Source organism: Pan paniscus, chromosome 14, assembly GCF_029289425.2.
Source record: "Pan paniscus chromosome 14, NHGRI_mPanPan1-v2.0_pri, whole genome shotgun sequence".
NCBI lineage: Eukaryota > Metazoa > Chordata > Mammalia > Primates > Hominidae > Pan > Pan paniscus.
In genome coordinates this window covers 50,417,825-50,433,503 of record NC_073263.2, presented here as the reverse complement: position 1 = coordinate 50,433,503, position 15,679 = coordinate 50,417,825, and the positions used below count along the sequence as shown (strand labels likewise).

Below are 15,679 nucleotides of genomic sequence, written 5' to 3'. Positions count from 1 at the left end.
GAGGCCAAGGTGGGCGGATCACGAGGTCAAGAGATGGAGACCATCCTGGCCAACATGGTGAAACTCCATCTCTACTAAAAATACAAAAATTAGCTGGGCATGGTGGCATGCACCTGTAATCCCAGCTACTCAGGAGGCTGAAGCAGGAGAATCGCTTGAACCTGGGAGGCGAAGGTTACAGTGAGCCAAGATTGTGCCACTGCACTCTAGCCTGGCAAAAGAGCGAGACTTTGTCTCAAAAAAAAAAAGTTATCTTTAAGTGATTTGATTATGATGTGTTTTAGCAGAGTTTTATTCATCTTTCTTATGCTTATTGGTTTATAGTTTATATCTATTTTGGAAAATAGCCATTATTTCTTCAAATACTTTTTCAGTTATTGTCTCCAAATTCTATTTTCTTCTGTGCTTCATTTTGGATAGTTTCTATTGCTGTATCTTCATGTACACTTATCTTTTCTTTGACAAAGTCTAACATGCCATTAATGTAGTATGTCTTTGACACGTAATTTTAATCAGACAGTATCTCTATTTAACATGTTCAATCTTTTTGTTAGCTTCTCCAACAGTCATAACTGTTTTAATGACTATCATCATCAGTATCATTTGAAGGCCAATTTCAAGTGATTAATTTTTCTCAATATGGTTTGTATTTTCCTGCTTCTTTGCAGACTCAGTAATTTGAACTGCATGTAAGATACTGTTAACTTTACCTTGTTGGCTGTTGGATATTTTTGTATTTCCATAAATAATCTGGAGATTTGTTATAAGATGTGGCTAAGGGACTCGGACAAAGTTTGACTCTTTGGGACTTGCTTTTACGATGGATTAGGCAAGAACAGAGCTGCATTTAATATGTAATTAATTTTTCCCCACTACTAATGCAAAACCCTCCAGAGTACTCTACTGAATGCCTTGTGAATTATGAGGCTTTCTGTTCTAGCTAGTGGAAACAGGCACTTCTTCTGGCCCTGTGTGAGCTTGGATACTGTTCTATATACAATCTTTTTAGTTGGCTCTTTCTCCAGCCCTGTGTAGTTTCCTTAAATGTATATGTTTATCCGTACTTTGCTGAACACTTAAGGTTTTCATGTCTGATAGCTTTAACTTATAAATTAGTACAAGCTTTTTCTTATCTTTTTTTTTTTTTTTTTTGAGACAAGTTCTCACTCTCTCACCCAGGCTGGAGTGCAGTGGCACAGTCATGGCCCACTGCAGGCTCCTGGGCTTAAGCAATTCTCCCACCTCAGCCTCCAAAGTAGCTGGAACTACAGGCATGTGCCACCATGCCTGGCTTACTTACTTATTTACTTATTATTTAGTAAAAACAAGGTCTTGCTATGTTGCTCAGGCTGGTCTCAAACTCCTTATATCAAGCAATCCTCCCACCTCAGCCTCCCAAAGTCCTGGGACTATTAAGTGTGAGCCAAGCACCTGGCCATACTACAAGCTTTTAAATTATAAATTACTATATTATGGCTTTTATCATTCTCATATGCAATTTAGATTCTGGAGAAGGTTGTTTAACCCTTTAATGTATAATGATACATATCTGCAGTCACAATATTTTTGGCTTTACCTGTTGCTAAAGTAGGTGTATTCATGAACATTCCAATTTGGCTTGGATGTTGACATTTCATCAGTGATGTACTGTTTATGAATTTATGCTTTGGGGTGGAGAGTTCTGTAGATGTCTGTTAAGTCCACTTGACCCAGAGCTGAGTTCAAGTCCTTAATATCCTTGTTAATTTTCTGTCTCGTTGATCTAATACTGACAGTAGGGTGTTAAAAGTCTCCCACTATTACTGTGTGGGAGTCTAAGCTTCTTTGTAGGTCTCTAAGAACTTGCTTTATAAATCTGGGTGCTCCTGTATTGGGCACATACATATTTATGAGAGTTAGCTCTTCTTGTTGCATTCAGCCCTTTACCATTATGTAATGCCCTTCTTTGTCTTTTTTTATCTTTGTTGGTTTAGAGTCTGAAAAATACAGAACGCTTCATGAATTTGTGTGTCATCCTTGCACAGGGGCCATGCTAATCTTCTCTGCATCGTTCCAATTTTAGTATATGTGCTGCCAAAGCATGCACAAATTTATGCTATTTAAATGTTATAATGTATTTTTGTTTAAGTGCCATAACATTTTTATATACAGGGCAGTGATTATAGCCATAGTTTCATAATGCAATAGGTCAAACCATATGAAACTGCCACTGAGGTCAAAAACTTTAAAATATCAACAATTTAACCTAATGAAAGTGTTCATACACTTACAAAGAAATCAATAATTTACACAGATTGTTAGCAACAAATTTACTGTAACTTATTTATCTTATTCTTCTCCAATCCCACATCCACTGGAAAGAAGGAAAGAGTAGTGTTGGTCGGATGGATAAGCCTCACTCTTTCATGTCCCTTAAGTGAAGAAAGGTTTAAAAGGGAAGAGGGCATTCGAGCCACCATCCTTACCCTTCTTAGTCAGATATACTAAATTTAAATTTAATTAGACATTTAGGAGATACAGCCCCCATTCTCCCACTAAGAAATTATACCTTAATACTGACATGAAAATCCTGTTAAAATAGACTTCAAAGGAAATCTTGATCAAAAAGATACTTCCAGTCAGGAAACTATGGAAACAAGAGAGAAAGAACTGCTTCCAAGAAACGAACCCCAGTCCATTAAAGGACTGATAGTGTGCACATAGATCAGTTTTTCTTTTAAGTAACATCTTCTTAAGTTCCACATATAGCTCTAGCTGTCTAGTGTCTTTGGAGCACATAGGCTACCCTTTAGAGCCAAAAGGCAACTACACCTGGGACAATCCTATTTTCACTTCCAAATATTTTACTGTCCTTTTTAGAAGTATTATATAAAACTTTAGTTTTTATATTATAGATTGTTAACTTTGCTCTTGTAGAACTTCAAATCCATTGGTGTGATTTTTGGACTGAAGATTAAACCTGTAGTTTCTGAATATTTTCTGGCCACAGTAATACATTGGTAACTAAATTCACAACAGAAAGTTTGAGTTCCTGTGTAAAAGCTACTGTATTACTATAACTTAACCATATTAACATGTTTCCTTCACTAATTCCTCCAAAATAATTTTATCATAATAAAATCAAGAAACATTTCTTTATTTCCTATAAGTAGATTTGTCTGCAGAATCCAGTAGTCCTTAAAGTAGTCCTTTCTGAGATGACCAGATAGATTCTTTGTTTATAAATCTACAACTATGCCTTGGTTAAAGATTGCCTCTAATCATACTCATCTTCCTTCAACTTCTTTTTAGAAAAACCTTCCGGGCCAGGCGCAGTGGCTCACGCCTGTAATCCCAGCACTTTGGGAGACTGAGGTGGGCAGATCATGAGGTCATGAGTTTGAGACCAGTCTGACCAACATGGTGAAACCCCGTTTCCACTAAAAAATACAAAAAATTAGCGGAGTGTGGTGGCACATGCTTCTGGTCCCAGCTACTCAGGAGGCTGAGGCAGGAGAATCTCTTGAACCTGGGAGGCGGAGGTTGCAGTGAGCCGAGATCACGCCATTGCACTCCAGCCTGGGCGACAGAGCAAGACTCCGCCTCAAAAAAAAAAAAAAAAAAAAAAAAAACAACTTCCTTCTCCTTACTCTGTCTTCCTCTTAAGCTTCTGATTCCTCTCTTGACCTCTATCATTAACTGTCTTGAAATATTAGGTTCTAATATTAAAGGGGAGGATCAAAATATCCAGACATATGGGACTTTAAAAAAACTACATTCGAAATTATAAATTTATATTTAAAAAAGCAAAGTGTTTTTATAACAGAAACTCTGAAAATAAAAAGCACTTTATTTTGTCTTGGTTGGCAGTTGTAGTTATAGAGGTTAAGAATCACTGGTAGAATTCTCACTTCTTTAACCCACTTTAACACAGTTTCAGATCCAACACTATACAGAAATTGCTATTTCTAAAAACACCAATGACTTCAGACACCAACTGGGAAGCTTCTGCAAGTGAAAGGAAGTGCTATTAAAAATTACGCAGGGAAAACCGACATAAATCAAAGCTGTCCACCCAGGAGGAATGGTCCTAATCAGGACCAATCATAACAAAGCCTTGCATGTGTTGTTATGTTTGTTATATCACAAAGGCTGTACTTGCTTATACTTGAAAATACACATACAAACATTGTTTTTAACTCTTTCCTGATCCCTAATCCAACTCCTATTTCTATAGCTAACAAGTTTGGTGTACCCTTCCAGTCTTTTTCTCTGTGCTTACCTGTGTGTTAGGTTTTCTGGGATTGGTTGTTACGTAAGCGAAATCACATACACTGCTTTTGTGTATTGTATTTTTTTTGTGTGTGTATGAATTGTGTCTTTGTGTATGTATTATATTGTATCTCGCCCTTTCATGTAAAATATCTTAAGAAGTACATCTATGTCTATTTCATGTTTTTTCATAAGTATCTAATATTATAGTGTAAGGGCACACCATAATTTAACTGTTCTAATGATGATCTTATTACTTCCAGTTTCCCATCATACATTTTCTCCTCTGCATGGAATAATCATGCAATACTCTCTATTAATGAATGATAGCATTTCTATATTACAGACATATAGAAATAAAACTTCTGGCTCAGGAGAATGTACATTTGAAATGGATAGATACTGCCAAACTTTTCTCCTAAAAAGATGAAGCTATTTATATTCGGTTCAATAGTATTCCTTCAAAACTTAACAGGCTACCTATATTTCTACCTCTATAAATTTCCTGCTTACATTCTTTCCCATTTTCTATCAGGTTATCTTTTTCATATTGATTTGTAGGTACACCTTATATACCTTGAATATTAATTTTGTCTATTACATGTCGAATATTTTATCCCAGTCTATTGCTTGCCTTCCTTTTTAAATGGCATCTAAGTTTGATGTCTCACTTAAAAGGCCTTCTCTACTCCAACGATTTTTTAAATTAACTTTTAAAAGTTTTGTCATTTTATTTTTTATTTATCAACATTTAGTCCACTCGGGGCTGGGCACAGTGGCTCACGCCTGTAATCGCAGCACTCTGGGAGGCCAAGGCGAGAGCTCAAGAGATCGAGACCATCTGGCCAACATGGTGAAACCCCATCTCTACTAAAAATACAAAAATTAGCTGGGCGTGGTGGTGGGCACCTGTAATCCCAGCTACTTGGGAGGCTGAGGCAGGAGAATCGCTTGAACCCGGGAGGCGGAGGTTGCAGTGAGCCGAGATCACGCCACTGCACTCCAGCCTGACGACAGAGTGAGACTCCATCTCAAAAAAAAAAATAAATAAATAAATAAATAAATAAAAATACAAAACCATTTAGTCCACCTGGAACTTAGTTTTGAGAGTGTCACGAAGTGGGTACCTAACTATCTTTACTTCAATTAGACAGTTGATTGTCCCACACCCTTTATAGACCAGTTCTTCCATTACTCATTCATTTATCATACAATTCTTCTTTATCCATGTTTATCTATGGATCTTCTCCTGAATTTATTATTCTATTCCTTTGATCAATATGTCTATTCCTACTCCAAATTCTTATTTTAATAATTGTAATTTTATAATGTTTCGACCTTTGATGGGTCCCATTTATTATACTTCTTTTTGAAATTTACTTGGCCATTCTTGTGCATGCTCCCTTCTCAAAACTTGAACCATCAGTTTGTCAAATCCCATTTTAAAACTCCTGTTGAATTTCTGATTAGAACTACATTGACTTTATAGAATAATTTAGTAAAAGCTGCCATTTTTATGGCATTAAGTTGACACATTCATGAATATTCCTCCATCCATTCACATCTTTTTGCAGTTTTCTTCACATAGCTATTACACATTTTAAAATCTTAAGTATTTTATAGTTTAGGCTGCTACTTCTTATTACTGTATTTCATAGTTGGTTACTGTTGATATATAAGAAGGCTAATGAATTTTCTAACTTTATCTTATAGCCAATCAGCTTACTGAAATTTTTTAATACAAATCTTTTTCTGTTATCTCATATTTTTTTGTTATTTGTATTTGTATTATATTTATTTGTATTTGTAAGCAGTCATATCAACTCTAAATAATAGTGATACATTTCCCCCCTTTATTTACAGGTTAATTATTTTTCTTGTTCTTAACGTATTGCCTAAGACTTTTGAACCAATGTTGTGTTCCTATCTATTAATGAAAGTGCTTCTATTATTACTCTATGACATTTGGTGATAATAGTATCTACCGCAGAGAGATGTTTTAAGGCTTAAGTAAACTGATACATATAAAGTTTTTTGCAATAGCACCCAGAATATAGAAAGTGTTTAATGCCTATTAATCATATTATTTACTAAGTGCCTTTTATTTGTCAAGCACAAATAAAAGTATATGCATGCACCATTGCAGAGGTTGGCAAACTAAAGCCTGTGGGCCAAATCTGGTCTGCTGCCTAGTTTCGTAAATGAAGTTTAATAGGAACACAGTCATGCCCATTGTTTATAATTTATCTATGGCTGTTTTTGTGCTCCTATAGCACAGTTTAAGTAGTTGCAACTGAGCCCATATGGTCCACAATGCCTAAAATATTTACTATCTTCTCTTATATTAAAAAAGTTGCTGACTCCAGTAGTACTGGTCACACTCAAGGAGTTCATAGTTGAATAGCTGATTTAGACAAGTAAAAAATATATATACATTACAGTATGATATATACAACCCAGATATTCTGTGGGTATTATGGAAACATTTTGCATTTAAATATTAAAAGACAGGAAGGACTCACACAAGTGAAAAGACACAAGATATTTTAATTATTTAAAAATATGTATTTATTTACATATCATTATCTCTCATCCCATTCTGTAAATTTCTAAAGGGGAGGGAGTGTGACATTCATTTTTGTGACATTCAACATTCATATTCTAAGTATCTAGGACATTTTAAATGTTCAACAAATGATAGACAAATGAATAAATGAATGATATGCAGGATGCCTGAGTGACAATGATTAGGTATGTCTGTCAAAGTTCTAAATATAAATATCCTATGGCAAGCATTTTACTTGTCATGTTAAATAGGATCTTTTAATTCTTGTACAGTCTATATTAGGAGATAGCTACTATTATTACTACACTGTAAAATGAACGAACCAAGGCTCATACAGGTAAAGTAGCACACTCATGTTTCTATACAGCCAGTATGAGAAGTCAACAAACAATCCTGTGGCTGCCTAATGAGAAATATGTTCTCTACACTATATCACAAAGTTGTAAAGAGGTAAGAAATGATGACACAATAGGATATCAACAGAGTATGGACTCTCAAAGACAAAGGAAATTATAATTAATGCAGTAGGAATTGTATTGTGATTTCGATTTCTAAAACTGGGGAGTGATCTGAATAAATTCATGTTTTTTAAATATCCTGGAAGCAGCCTAAAAGATGGTTAGAGGGGCAGTAGCCCCTACATTTTACCCAAAGGCTACTCTGTCACACACACTAGGCCAGTTTTAGTAAGGTTCAAGTGATTAAAACAAAATTGCGAACATACTATTTCAGGAATACCAATCTGAAGCATCAGGAAAAGCTGATCCTAATAGTTACTAAAGAAACAAAAAGGTACTTCATAAACTATGAAGGTACTATGCTAAAAATTTTTTTTAGGTATATATTACAAATGAAAATATTACATGGAAAAAAATCAAGTCATAAGAACAAAGACATAATTGAGAATGTCTGTCTTAACAAAACAAAAAAAATTTAGAAAATTTAAACATAAAATCGCAAATTATGAATTTTCACTTTTTATTTAAGCAAATCTTAAGAAAAACTGATTTTAATGTAAATGAAATGACTAATCCTTCAAGTTATGGCTCAACAAAAGTAGTTGCTGTATATGGCATATACTTCTATAAAGCAAAGCACGTAATTACTTTCTAATAAAAGTCTAAACTGTGATTTAAAGTGTACTTAAATATCTGTTTAGAACCCCTAGAGAAGTAAGATTTTTTTGCCTCCCAAATTATGTGTCTGTCGGTTTAGAATATACATAAACCAATTAAAGTAATCCCTCACTGAAGAAGTAGTGAAGCAAAATCATTTAAGTTTTTAAAAGTTCAAATATATATTAAAATATGGATTCTGAGGAAAGAAAACAGATACAACACTTTTTTTCCCCCAGCATTTCTGATAGAGGCTGATTAACATACACAATCTAATTTACCAAACTTAGGTAACTTTTACACCAAGGCTTACTTCAAAGTATACATTGCACTTTGTATTTCTAGCAACTAGCACATAAGAGATCTCAAGAAGTGAAGGAGAAAGAGATATGGAAGTCAACCAGAAGTATAGTTCATTTGTAAAATGAGAATACCACCACATATCTGGTAGGTTTGTATAGGATTTTAAAAATAAGCAAGTATAGGTTCTAAAATTCAATGAGCTCAACTGAATGTTTACTGGAAACATACTATGTTTACAGAACTTTGGAGGATAAAGCTTGAACTCTGGTCTTTAAAAAAAAAAAAAAAAAAGGCTGCATTGCTTCCAATATAGTAGCATTAATGTAAGCACTTTTATGGTATGTATTTTAATGTTTTTATAGTTTCCAACATCTCTGTGGGTTCTCACAATATCTTTGAGGAAAACAGGATAGATATTATTCTCCATTTTAATGCTTAGAAAACCAAGATTGCAAGAAACTAACCCAAAATCATATAGGTAATAAGTGGTGAAGTTAGAACTAAGAACTAGACTTTTGAGTCACCATCCAAGGTACTTTAATTTACCTCTTGTTTAGCAAATGGAAACAGCTGGCATGGTGAAGCTGTTTCAAGCATTCACAAAAAAAGAGGGAGAGCATGAATTTCTCCTTAAACTAAAATTTAAAAAGTAAAAATTGTATTAAGTAGCAATTTATGAAGGCTGTTATTTAAATCAAAAGGTTTATATTGCCTTAAAATTACGGTACTGTATGTACTAAGTATGAAAAATGCTAATAATAAATTAAAGTACAAAAGTTAAGTTTCATGATTTTGTTTGGTTGGTTTTAATGTTTTTAACAGGAAGAAAGAAGCATCACTGATTCTGTCCAGGTTGCTTCCCATCTTATACATCTGTACTTTTTCCAGCACCTAATACTAACCCTGATATATGGAATGTACTGATGCCTGCTTAACGAAAAAATGCTCTCATGATGTATTCTTGCTCTCTTGATGCCACAAAAAATACAGTTGCCCCAGCCAATTGATTTGTGCAGCCACAGCGTGAGGCATCACTATTCACCTGGTAATGGCACATGAACCACAGTATACTGAAGGAAACAGAACTGCCTTAGAAATAGATATCTATAAATTTAGAAACTTCAGAGATGTTTCATGTAAATTACTTTTCAAAGTAGCTGATACTTATATCCTTTAAATCACCATAACTTATCTTAAAATAATCTTAATTATTTGTAAAGAGATCTCTAGGTCTTTCTTCCGTGCCTTAATGTGCACATGATATAATCTTTTCTTGATGACTCAAGTTCATCAATGTAAATATCAATTATTAGACTGTTCCATAACAGAGTGATTCTTTCTGGAGTACTGCAGAATGTCCAACTGCTTGTCCCTTTATTAACTCATCCTAGACTACTTCTAAAAACAAAGTTCCCTACTGCCTGCTCCTCTGTTGTCACTTACAGACCACCAGCATCCTAGACAAGGTTTTTAACCTGCCAGCTGTGTTTTAAAAAATGTAAAACCAGCACAGGCAGTTGATACACCTAACCTTATACAAATTCTAAATCAAGCCACTGTGTAGCTATTTTCACTGTAGTAAGGCCTGACTCAAAGGCTTTTCGTCTTTCACTTCCTAATTCTGAGACCTATTCTAGGCTCTTGTTAGAAGTCTGGCCACAAAATAACAATTACAGAAGCACTTATTTCTACATACTTTTTTTTAGGATAACATAAGGAAAAATATATACATGATAGTCATAAAACACCCAAACCACCATATAGACAAGATGATGCAAGACATTTCACAGTATGTGCTATATGGACAATTACTTTGCCAATTATTACCTAGGAGTCAGCAAACTAGGTCCCCTGGCCAAATCCAGTCCACAGATGGCTTGTTTTTGTTTGGCTCTTGAGACAACAACGTAAAAATTTTTACGTTTTTAAAAGATTATAAAAAACTAACAAACAAACAAGAACATTCAACCGAGACTGTAAATGGCCTGCAAAACCTAAAATATTTAATTATCTAGCACTCTACAGAAAAAGTTGGCCGACCCCTGACCTAAGCCATATAAACAAACACATATAAGCTATCCATTATACATAAAGCTTAAGCTATTAATATGTCAAAGCTGAGGTACAGTTCTTTCAGTGATAGGTTCCTAATGATACAAACTGTCTTGTCCAGCTCTGCCTATTTTCCTCTTCTGATGCCCTGGTGCTTAAGCTAACATCTCGACCTAACTTTCTTTCTTTCTTCGTCCCAATTTCTGTCCTTGGATGCTCTTGGACTACTTATTCTACTACTACTTCCAACTCTGCCTGTGAATCTCTTTTGGAATGCCTTTCCTTTTGTTATCTAAATCATTTCTAAGTTTCCTCTGACTCCCTCCAAATGCCTTCCAGGATTGTTCTAGCTCTCACTGGCTTCACTTCCCTTTAAATTCCAGTTGGTGTCACACAACTTAATAATACCATATTATAATTTTTGCTAATGATACTATTAGTCTAGTACCCCCAACTAATTTGTAAACTACTTGAAGGAAGGAAGACATCACACTATGTTTGTATCCCCACTTTAATAACATTGCATCACCCTGCAAGCACATGACATCTCCCAGGTGTAGTTCTCAATCTTGGAGGAAAAAATAGCCCAAGGACTGGTAATGGGTGATAAGTGATTGGAAACATTGAAAGATGACACCCACAAAGGAACTTGATGGAAGACCACAGGCTACACAGAAAACTTGAAAGTATGTATTAAAGACAAGCAAAACCACAACAGTGGGAAGACAGAAAGGTAAGAATAAAGATATAAAAAGAGACCACTGAATAATTATCTGAAATAAGACCAAAATATTAAGAAAATTATAAAAGCTCACAATACATGTAAAAGTACAAAATTTGCCTTTCAACATTAATGGCCACTAATTTCGTTTTAACAAGTAGTTTTTGACATTAACACATATGGGAGCCATATTTCTTGTTTTGCAATGTGATAAACTGAAGCAGTAAAAGGCTCAGTGGAATAAATATGCACCATATTCTAAACCTTCGGAATTACAATATTGTGAGTTTATTTGAAGTCCGCTAGGCAATGCTAAAAACAAAACAAAAAAAAACAAAAGCAAACAACAAAAAAAAAAAACAGAAACACTAATCACTTAGTTATCTGGCTAATAAAATTGGAAATCATGTGCATATCCCTACACCATTCTCAAAGACACGATCTAGATTCATTTTCATTCAAAAATGCACCAACAATGTTTCAAAAAAAAAAACGTTTTTGGTTACTTCATCAAATTGTATTTTAAAAATACTGGCAGATTATAAAATACACAAGCCTTGGATGTCATGAACATCTTAAAAAATGCAAGTGTTTTAAAACAGCGCAAATATTACTAAAAATTGATAAAGTATAAATTAAATGCTCTTTGCCTAAAACTACAAAAGACAATGAGAATATGAATCATGCATTCCCTCTTTTTTTCGGGGGGTTAAGGATGTCTCAGCCCTTAGCTATGACTGGCTGGTCAGGAAAGAGGGAGAAATTTTTAAATTAGTAATAAAATATGCTTACTATTATATTGTAGCAATGTGACTAGTAAAGAGTAATCATTACATGCGTGTTAAAATAAATTAGGTCTCAATTACTCACACAGATAGAGGAAGTGAAGACACAGACGTCACCAAAAGAAGATAATCCTAGAATTTTTTTAATGCTTATTATTAATTTGGGATAAATTAATTACCCTTATAACTATGCTTGACAGTGTTAACCAGGATTTTATTTTTCCGGAGCATTCAATGATTTGGAGGATTCAGACAAAAGGGAAAAAGAGGGAGTTAATTCAGAAGCATACAGGTGGCTAACGGTAGCCAGCCTGGGATAAAAAATTTTCCAGTTAACCTACACATAGAAAACTAACAGATGATCTATGAAATGAAACAAGACAATATAGTAAAATTTAATGTAGTAGTGCTAAAAAATTTAAATATAAGATTTAATATTAAAATTTTAACAAGATGTTTCTCCTGTCATCATCCCTTCTTCCCACTAACTGGTGTGATTAGAAAGCAAGATTAGTAGGCTACAAAGCTAAAAGCAACATTTCAGGTTATATTTCATAAAAGATGTGGTAAAAATCCTTCATCACTGTTTTCTGTTGGGCCACCATCTGTCTCAGTGAGTACTTTATCTCATTACTTAAGAAAAATTAATTCAACCAAGAAAATATCCAAAAGACAGGGGATTCAACTCACTTGAACATTTGTGGGTGACACAAGATGACAAGAGTTAGTAAATACGCAAAAACTAAATATTTACCCAAACATAAGATCAGAACCACAAAACTCAATTCGTTTCTGCCTAACATATGGCTCAAACTCCTGAGTGGCGTATGTTTAGTACTGGAGCTGGTAACAGCATGGTGATAAAATATTATAGTAAGAGTTCAACTGTTATTTCATTCCTACAATACAGAAGCATACACACTTTGGTTTCAAGAACTAAAAAACACAGACCACAGTAAGAAGCAAAATAATTACGTTGTTCGGTTTTAAAAACCCATAGTGAACACATAATGATTATACCGCAAAAAGAAAAAAAAAATCTCATCAGCCTGCGACTCTTATTTAATAGATGGTCAGACACAAAGGTGTCCAAAGGAACTTACGTAAAATCTCACAAAAGAAAATCTCGAATTCACAATCTCTAGCACCCCCAGCAAATCATCGCATTCCACCCTCTAAAATATCCCAAGGCTTGTAACGCTAACAGTTGAATAAAAGAACAATTAACGACCACATCCATTAAAACAGTCCCTCTTCTGCTCGCAATCTGACAGCGAAATTATCTGTTCATTTTCCTTTACCTAACACATGACGTCGTTTCCAAAGCCGTGTCAAAAGTTCGAAGATCCAGGTTGTTAAAACCGGGCGAGGACTGCAGCCTCGAGTCCACCTCCCGACTGAACAGGTGGTTAACTCGCCCGGGGAGAGGAACTGCCAGGTACTGGAAGCAGCCACGCAGGATCAAACAGAGGGCGGGTTTTCGAGGTTTTAACCCCAAGATGAGCGGGGAAAACTCTCTTCAGAAAAGCGTTCAAGTTCGGCGGCTGCCGGGCGGCCAAAGCCGAAGGCGCCGCGGGTGCTGGGCGATCCTCTCAGGAGGATTCCGCCCCCGCCCCCGCCCCCGCCCCCGCCCCAGAGCCCTCCGGAGCTACGCGGCTCGCCGCGGGGAGGAGGCGAGGGACAGAGAAGGGCCGCCCGCGCACCAGCGCCACCTCCCTCGGGCTAGATGCTGCCTCCTTTTGGGCTGGATGGCGCCCCCGGCCGCGGCGCCGCAAGCGTGTCCTGGCTAGGCTCGGCCCCGGCAGGTGCCCGACTAGTAGACCGGTCCTGTCCCCGGCCCCACTGCCCCTCTGCACCTCTGCCCACAGCGCGCCCACAGAAGGGGGTGGTCCGGGCCCCTCCACGGGGCCGAGCCCTGGAGAGTGCCCCGGCCCTCAGTCCCAGCCTAACGGTTTCCGCGGCGCCTCCTCCGGGGCGGGACGGGGTTGGGACGGCTCGGTGTCCCCCGCCTTTCGCGGAGGGAGTGCCCGCGCTCTCACCTCCGAGTCACGCCGTTCTGAGGCAGAAGGCGGCTCCTCTGGCGCCTCTTCTTAGGGTTCCTGATCGTTGTCTCTCTACCTCAGCTGCAGAGTCAGCTCTCAGGGCCGCTGCGGCCGCCGGCGCGCTGACTGTTGGGGTTGTTTCCTGGCAGTGACGCCGCCGCCTCAGCCCCGCTCTTCGCTCCCTCTCCGCGTAGCTCCCGCTTTCTGTTTCACCCGAGGGACCACGAACGCCGCCGCCGCCATGCTTACTACGGAGCCGGGAGGAGGAGCCCGAAGTCGGCGCGCCGAGTGCGGCTGCGCGGGCCCCGCCGACGGAGCCCGCGGCCGGGACCCCGAACCCCCGCCTCGAGCCCGCCGCGCCGGGGCTCTCTCACCGGAACGCGAGTCCCCGCGGGGCCACCGGCGCGTGGCGGCTGAGCGGCCGCGTTCGGCTCCCAGAGCGCCCACACCCTCTCGGGCTTCCGGCTTTCTCCCGAGGCCCGGCTGCGCCTGGCTCGTGGTAGCATCCGCTGTGGCCAGGCTCGGAGCTACACTCAGGAAAAGTGGAGTTAATGGAGGTTCCTAGAGACACTCACACAATTCTCAATCCACGTTTCAAAAGGCTCCCCTGAGACGCACCCTGTCGGCCCCTTTCCGAAAGCACGCGAACTTAAGGCTGGCAGGTGCTTTAAAAGACACTCCTCCCAAGGACTAGGAAGCCTCTGAAATGGGCTTGGAAGTTTCTAATCCCAAAGACTTCGAACCCAGGATCTGGATAGCAAGCAAAAATATTTAGATATTTACTCAGCTGAAAACGTGGGGGGTGGCTTCGTGGTCTCTTCGCCAGCCAAATCGCGTGGAAAACCACGACCTCAATTTTTACAACAGCACGAAGACTTACAAGTGATCGCAGCAGCGACTTCCTGGAACCTCAAGCAATGTGGGACGCTGCAATAATGCCTGAGGGCTTTTGACTTACAGTTGCCACCGGAGACCTGGGGAGGGGGTAGTACTTGGGCCGGTGAGTCCAACCTCAGGAACTGTCCTTTCAAAAATGGTGATGGATGTAACAAGTTGCATGTCTGGGCTTTATTTCAGTGTATTAATTGTGCGATCTTTTAAAATAGCTATATTTTTAAAACTGTTTTACAGAAATCTCTTTAAAATGTGATTGTTCTCTATATTCTTAAAGAATACAATGGCTAATTAAATCCTTTGTTGATAACTGACTCTCAAACCGATATCTTGGCCATACGTTTAAGTCCCAGAGGATTGCTGCGGTGTATAGAATCCCTACTTTGGTGCTCTCTTTTTTTCCCTCTTTGGAATGTTCTCATCACCTCTTCTAAAATCTTTCACTGCTTTTCATCTCCTCATTTGCCTCTGTCCACTCTGATCCTTCCTCTTATTCTTTCTGCTTTACTGTTTATTTTTCATTCTTCTCTCCTTTCTCGGCTGGTTTTCTCTGCGGCTCCAGGTGAAGATTGATGGGATGTTTATATCCACAGCCAGCTAATGAGAGGTTTCTTTTCTTCTGGTTGTAAATAGGGCAGTGGTATCTTGAGATATTTTCATTGCTCTTCACTAGTTCTTCACTAGAACTTCACAGAAGTTCTTTCCCTGTGAGAGATGTTTCCTTTTCTTAACTTTTGGATTTGACCCTCTTCCAGACAGCTGGCAAGTTGATCTTGGAATAATTGAAGTATAACTGTATATTGTTTCAAAGTATGAGGATTTTATCAGAGTGTGGGCGAATGGGGTGGCTTCCCCATCTTACTGCCCAACTATGCTTGGTCTGAGACTAAGATAGTGGTTTCCAAACTTACCGCTAAGCTAATACTTTCCTACTCTGCTTCCTACTCAGG

General features: G+C 38.0%; 1 protein-coding gene and 1 non-coding gene across 3 annotated transcripts in view; both read right to left on the bottom strand.

Annotated features, from left to right (window-relative positions):
* The window catches only part of FNDC3A (fibronectin type III domain containing 3A), a 228,056-nt gene extending 213,698 nt beyond the window's left edge, over nt 1-14,358 (bottom strand). Inside the window, exon 1 of one of the 2 annotated variants that reach the window (XM_003811430.6) lies at nt 13,833-14,358. The gene's annotated coding sequence lies outside the window, so the exon portion shown is untranslated. Of the gene's footprint in view, nt 1-13,094; nt 13,736-13,832 lie in introns of those variants that run through there. The other variant, XM_003811431.6, reaches the window with a different exon arrangement.
* LOC112436957 (U6 spliceosomal RNA) lies at nt 1,980-2,082 on the bottom strand. Its single transcript, XR_003025620.1, has one exon. It is a non-coding gene; the product is annotated as a U6 spliceosomal RNA (small nuclear RNA).
* Nucleotides 14,359-15,679: the final 1,321 nt, after the last annotated feature.